At 39.0% G+C, this 7500-nt stretch overlaps 1 protein-coding gene across 1 annotated transcript in view; it reads right to left on the reverse strand.

The window, feature by feature from the left end:
- Positions 1–7180: 7180 nt before the first annotated feature.
- LOC137980328 (ryncolin-2-like) overlaps positions 7181–7500 on the reverse strand; it is a 3218-nt gene continuing 2898 nt past the window's right edge. Inside the window, exon 3 of the mRNA XM_068827745.1 lies at positions 7181–7500. This exon is cut by the window's right edge and continues 747 nt beyond it. The gene's annotated coding sequence lies outside the window, so the exon portion shown is untranslated.

Genomic DNA, 7500 nt, shown 5'->3' on the forward strand with positions numbered 1-7500 from the left:
ACTTTGCATCCGTGCGCCAACCATACCGAATATACAAACTTGTTGAATTTTTAAGAACTGTATTTGCGCTCCCTTAAATTTGTTGGCGATATTTACCTGATCTATCTTCTGATTTTTCCACGCTGAAAAATAGTCTAAGAGCATGATTTACGTTCACAAAAGTGTTGATGGGCACGATTTGCGGGCTATCAGCAACGAATTTTGTCGATTTTTCACGATTTTGTCGTCTGGCCAGAAAGGTGATAGAACAGATTGACACTTTTTTCCATTGCTTGTTAACCGTGCTTAACCGTTGAAAAGCGTCTCAAAACAGACGTTAATCGTATAAAAAGTATCGTGAATCGTGCCTCAAACGTTTTAATGTCATGTAAAACCATTCAAGTGCTCTACAAAGCTTTAAAAGCGCTACTTTAATGCTTGAGTCTTTTGCCATTGCTTCGTTTAATCTCGGCGATGCGACCCTACATAGACCCTATAGTTTTATCAATTAACTCCCCAGAAATGCTTTCAGAGTAAGATCAGTAGTGGGCTTGAGAACTCTAACTCTTACTTTTGTTTCCTCGGGTGTTCTTTTTCTCGATGGCATTTTTTTCGTCAATTCTACGTAGAGTTATACCCTTATTCTTCATCGTACTGGCAAATTTTCATTTAGGTTTGGCTTTTTTATACGCTCCGCTTTTCTTAAAATATCTTCCATGTAGTATCTCAACATAGCAACACTAGCGACGAGCGTGACTGCGTCAGAGGCCAGTGGTTTCGGATGATTAATGTGTTGACATATGACCTTTTAATTGACCAAATCTTGAATTTGTGACGTCATAGCCTCCACAGACAATCTTGGACAAATTAAATGGAACATTGAGACCACCCCTCCCCCCAAAATCAGTGATGGGAAAATGGCGCGTTTTGGCCTTCACGCACCTTCGACCTTGATTTGGGGGAGAGGGGGCATTTCTGTTCCATTTTATTCTGTCCAAGATTGTAGCATGTTACGATATGATTCACTGTTACACTTATCTGCAAACTTCATATGACTGTTATAGCACATGAACCCTGGCCGTACCTCCATCCACAATTCAATCTACCAAATTATATCTTGCAAACATTCTTAAGTATCTTCAGAGGATCATTTTGAGTTGATCGTGAAAATAAAAAAATTAATAAGGATCTTCTAAATGCAGCAATCACAGTAGAGCATAGTGCTTCAAACAGGGACACATATACAGTCGACTTTATTAGCTGAAGAAGACTTGCAGTACATGTATGCAATTGATTCAAGGTTACTGGATGATTTGTAAATTATTATTCATGTAGATCATAGTGGCTGTTGGGGAGAGAGAACTCTCTCAGCTGGAAAAGTTGTATCAACGAGGTCTGGAAAATGGAGTCAAAGACCTCAAAATCTTGAACTCTAAGGAAATCAAGGAAGTTGAGCCATATTGCGAGGTGAGGCTGACTTTCATTACCTAGTAGACTTATATTTTATGGTAAAATGTATGTTCCGGAGGGAAACAGTTAGTTTTGTCTTCCCAAGAGTCCTAATGTTTCCTGAGACGAAGTCGATTGAAACATCAGGACTCAAGGAAAAACAAAACTAGCTAGTTTCCTGAGGGACCAGAGAATGAGTACTTTTTTACTATAATTTTCTACATGTATATTAATTTTAGACTTTCCCTTCCACAACTGCAGCAAAGCATCTGGTGCGGAATTGTATCCCGGTTGTAATACATTTGAATTTGATCTGAGACACAGAGTGAAAGTCTAGGTATATAACAATTTCTAATTGTTAGATTCCTATTAAATGTAAACTGAGGATGCCCTTGAAAAATGTACAAGTGCTGTATGAAATCCAATCTGCACTGTTATAACATCAAAAATTATGGTAACCAGCTGGAGGAGCTTGCTGCAAACTGCTTTTGCTGGTGAGCTTCTCTGGCTTCTGTTAATAGGGCCTATAGCAAATTCAAGGGGTACCAATGACAAAGACTTACTGCTGCCAGAGAACAGTGACATTGCACAACTAAAGTGGCCATTCAGACAACCGCTTTAGGCATCAAAGGGTTAATACGGCCACCCTCTATTAAGCAGCCAGTTTTCAAAGTCGCTATTTTTCCCTCATGCAAATGCTGTATTTGTTACCTGTTTTAGGCGGTCACCTCTTTTAAGCAGTCATGGCCACCCTGTAGCAGTCCTATGTTTGTCTTTCTTTGTTATTTTTACCTGTATTAAGCGGCCACCCGTGAATGGAAACAAGGCCACATGTCATTTTTATGTGATATTTCACTGTAAGCAACAGATCACAAGATTCTATGGTTTATAGGCTCGCCTGATAAACCACGCGGGATGTTGGTAGAACACGAGAAGAATGTGTAAATCACGAGCCGCTGGGAAGTGATTTACGAATTCTTCGAGTGTTCTTCCAACATTCCAAGTGGTTTATCATGCCTATAAACCATAGAAACCTGTGATCTATTGCTTTTATATAATAATTCAGAAGACGTGCAATTTTTCCATGAGTTTACTGGCACAATAAACCATAGCTGATTGACCAATCAGAGCGCGCGCATTGATTTGGTTATTATATAAAAAAAATACATGTAACATGTACAAAGCTACTGTAAGCTGATAATTGGCGGCTTAGTGTCGTTAACCCTTTCCAGATGTCTGCAAAAAATTGTTCATATCGAATATGCTTCACTCTTTAGCTAGAAATTCCTCTTTAATTAGCTTGTTCTTCAGCCATGTGATGGAGAATGAATCACCTTCAAAATTTCCAAGCCATAACCTCCACCTCTGTTAACTAACTTTGCCCTTTACTGTAACTTTCCCTTGGTTTTTTCAAAAATGTTACATATATTATACTGCTAACTTACAAGTTGGCAATATTCATCACTTGATTTTCGAGTGTTGGTTGTCCTATAGTTTCCTTACATAAAGTGTTTTTGCATGATGCACCATTAAAATTGACATTAGACCATGCCCGGTGAGTATTTTTAGTGATCCTGTATTAAGCGGCCAGTTCCTCAAGTCTTAAGGGTGACTGCTATGGCTGCTATATACAGGTTTTTTAGTGAGCAAGAAGGAGAACAAAATGTACAATTGTGGACATTGCTATCCCTGGAGATAGTAGGGTACATGAAAAGGAATTTAAAAAAATCGAAAAATGTCAGGATTTCAAGTGGGAGATAAGAAGAATGTGGAGTGTAAAAAAAGTGTGGCTAAGAAACTTGGACAATGGACTGAAAAATTGGGGATTAGGGTAAGAATTGGACTGTTGCAGAAAACTATGCTATTGGCAACGGCCAGGATTTTAAGGAAGGTGCTTTACTTTTAAGTACCAGGAGAGTGTCCCCAGGGGACCCTTGGTTATTTGTTATTCCTTGCTCCCTTGGGATGAATGTCAGCATAAAAGAACAGCCAGAGCTCAGAGCTAAATGGAGAATAATAATAATAATAATAATAATAATAATAATAATAATAATAATATCAGGATATGGGGGCAAGGATCCCTGGAGGAGTAGTACCTTTCATAGTGGCCTTTGTGGCGTCCTAGACTGGTCTCCCCATATCCAGCATCAAGTGAAGCGAACCCTAGAACTCTAGTTTCATCTGATGAGTCTGGGCAATTTGGCCAACATCGAGTGGCCACTAGCCTCTCCTTGACTAAAGCCGTCCGTGCGTGATGAAGAGCCACATCCTACCTGAGGTGCCCCCGTTAATATCGCAGAACACAGCGGATCTAGGGGATCATACCCCGAAGATAAAGCCACCATGTTGGTGGTAATCTCATGTATATGATGTCAGATAAATCAAGGAACCTAGATAACGGTGTGAGTGGGACCCAGTCAACTGATCTGGGTGCCTCGCCCGGCATGGGGATTGATATCAAGCAGCCTGAACCGGGTTGTCAGCAAACTACTGCTTGCAGAGGATGGGGATACTGTGCCAATGAGATTGTAATGGAGTGTTACTACAGAAGTGTACCAAATAAGAGGGGCTATCGAAAGCAGCCGGACATAGTTGTCATAGACAAAGCAAAGAAAGAATGTCACATTATAGAAGTAGCTTGCCCGGGAGACAGTAGAATTGTTTTGAAGGAAGAGGAGAAGATTGATAAGTACCGTGACCTTGCTATTGAGATTAAGGCTTTGTGGCGCTTGAGGAAAGTCCTCATAGTCCCAGTTGTAATGGGGGCGCTAGGTAGCATTACAGACAGACTTGAGGGGTATTTGGCCGATATCCATGTAGGGCTGAAAAAACTGTTCTGCTTGGTTCCGCAAGAATTCTACGAAGTGTCCTGGAAAGCTAACGCAGCTTGTTGCTGCTTGCCCAGGACATACCAGTGCAACAACAAGATTACTGTGATTTTAAACAAATACTAATAATAATAATAATAATAATAATAATAATAATAATAATAATAATAATAAGAGTAATAATAATAATAATGATAATAATAATAATTATAATAATAAACAACTTTATTTATTTCACTTACTTACATTAAAGAAATGGAAATGATTGATAATAAAAAATTCAAAATTCTATAAAATTACGAATTCCATGATGCAGAGATATTAAAATCATACAATCGAATTATAGTAATGACGGCTAAACCAGTGTAACTTACCGGTAACTCAGTGATTTGTTCAAAGTTCTTGCGCCACTTTTTCAACCAATCAGAAGTGAAAACAAAACCAATCGTGGCTTGCGTGTGCACAATTTCCCGTGCTTTATGTCGGCTACGTGTAATTACTTCGAGTTTTGATTGGTTTACTAGACTGTCTCCGTCCTTTTTGATTGGCCAAAGTAGTTACTTTGGTTTTGGTTTTACGACACTAGACTGAAACTGGCTCTAAGTGGCAATGTCTTTGCAATTCAAGGTTCTTGTATACCATTATACCTGTTGTTTATTTTACTTCTCAAAAGGTAACAGACTTTACTTGTAGTCCTGAAAGTGACCCTTCGCAAGATAAAGAATCAGGTTAATATTTTTTGTATCATAAACAAAGTGTGGGTAAAGTAAAGGTGAGGTTTATTAAAATCACATCGCAATACAGATGCTAACTATATGTAAATGGAATCTACATAAATAATAGTAAATAATAACCAATTTGATAAAACCTTAATTACATTTCTAAAAATGATTCGCTTGGCGAGCCATTGCGAGGATAAACGAGTTCTTTGCCCTATTGGTGGGGACATGTGGCACTTTGTAAGTAAGTTAAGGGTAAGTTATAGCTAAGGGTTCCTAAGGGTACTTAAGGGTAAGTTATACCTTGGATTCTTATAAAATGGTGGAAGTAAGCTGTTCAGCCTATGGTCTTTATTGGATGCGATGCTATGAAAAAGCTTATCACATAATGAATCAATATGATCCACTATGGGTGTTTCGCCAAGAAATTCACATGCATTATGCCGGGCACAATAATTTAGATCGCTCTTTTCTCGATGGGAACGAGATTCGGAGCTCCTTGCATTTGTTAGGGTTGAGTTGCACTTTATTTGCACGAGACCACTCGATAACCTGGTTAACTATACTCTGCGCATCACTGGTATTGCCTTTCGGGAATGTTTTCGCACACTTTCTTCTTACTGCATTTCTTTTTGCTCCTTTTCATTTAGATGTAGGATTGTTTTGGGATGTTTTTGTAATGTTGGTATCATATTCTCTTTTTCTTTGCAAGGCCACACTCAACCAGTTACAGTGCATGGGAAGAATGTTGTAAGCAAAATAATTAATTTACTATTTATGTATAATACAAACTAGCAGTAAGAGAGAGTAAGATTACAACCACACCTGAGTCATTTTTACGTTGTTTTAAGCTTCCCATTTAATTTTACCTCATTCTATTTGTGATGTTCCAGTGCGCCTTTCTCTACAATATGTTTATGTTAATTTTTTAAAGCATGGATAGGTCATGGAGAAACCGATTAGAACTCACGCTAGTACCCAACAATGTTGAAAGGGGAGAGGGGTGGGGGAGGCATCGGTTTCAAAATCGCTGTTCTGCATTTGAAAATCAAATGAAGGTTGAAGCAAATGTTCAAGCCATTTGCTCGGGCCTTAATTGTCACATTTATTACATAATCCTTTTTTTGTACAACCAAGTCATGCCCTTCCTTAATTAAATGGAGACATCGAGGAAGCAACCATTTAAAAGCCTTCCAAAAAAATTTTGTTCTCTAACCCAATGTGAATTAACAAGAGTTCTGTTAGATTCCTTAAGTATCTGAGAGTTTGCTGCTAAAACTGAAATATAATAATTACATTGTAAGGGCAAAAAGTTCTTCTGCCGTCGTCTCCCGTTAAACTTTATTTTCTCAAAGGTGCTCACTTGCCGAAAATGTTGAAAAAATGAGGAGTAACCTTTCTTCGAATAATTTCCCACCTTGAATAAGCGCCCAACTCTAACGAGCTCAAAATTCACCACTAAGGGGGGGGGGGGGGGAGGGTAGTGGGTTTGCAGTTTCAAACAAACTGCCGCCTGGTTTAGGGTCTTTGAACAACGGTGGAGAAGTTGTTGCGTTTTTCGTGGTAAAGACGATAAGCTATATGCCTCACCTCTTTGTTGGGCGAATTCCATGATCGGTTTTGTGGTCTAGCGCATTTGATCTTATCGCGGACAAAGAAAATGCGCTTGGTGTTGGTGTATCTCTTGTATTTTGATAATTTCAGTGCGCAGAAATGCGGGACAATGGTGTCCGAAAAACTTGGTGTAACGGCTAAGCTACTGCAAGTCTCTTTTAGGATAGTGGTTGATTTCTTTATCATTATCAAAGGGATCCAAAGATAGTGATGGGGTAAGATAGAAGTGATCCTCGGGCTTTGTTAGGCGCATTTGGTCTTGTGAAAGGACTAATGAATGAAAGAAATGTATATTAGTAGTTGAAGGGCGGGTAATAGACGAAAGATTGAAGTGACCTTCGCACTTATCTGGACAGTTTGCTTAAATTGTCCTGAAAAATGCGAAGATCACTTCCTTCTTTTGTCCATAACCCACACTTCAACTAATATACCCTTGAAAAGTTCATATGATGGTTGCTTGGCAACAAGCAATTGGAGCGCCAGGCAGAATTCGAACCGAACCTCTTCGTTATGCTACACCCTTGGAGCTACAAGAACTGGAGCCAGGATCGCCATTCAAGGTCACGTGATAAATGTGGTACAGAAACTTCTGACGATTGAGTCGCCAAGAAAGAATCATATCTCCTTTTCGCAGGCATAATACATCATTATCATCAATAGTTGTCTTATCAGCTTCTGTAACTGGCTTTTAATTAAAAAAAATATGAAGCACAGTGCTTGATTCATAAGTGACCAATAATTAATAATTCGAGGTATTTACCCAGGAAGCTCCAATCACCCGGAAGTGGTTTTCAGAGAGGTCCTACATCCGGATCGAATTGGAATAATTTAGCCGCAAGTGTTATAGTCACCCAGTCACCAATGGCAAGAACATATCAGGGGTACAAGTTCCTTTTAACTAGACAATTGAC

The sequence above is a fragment of the Montipora foliosa genome, chromosome 12 (genome assembly GCF_036669935.1).
Source record: "Montipora foliosa isolate CH-2021 chromosome 12, ASM3666993v2, whole genome shotgun sequence".
Classification (NCBI taxonomy): Eukaryota; Metazoa; Cnidaria; class Anthozoa; order Scleractinia; family Acroporidae; genus Montipora; species Montipora foliosa.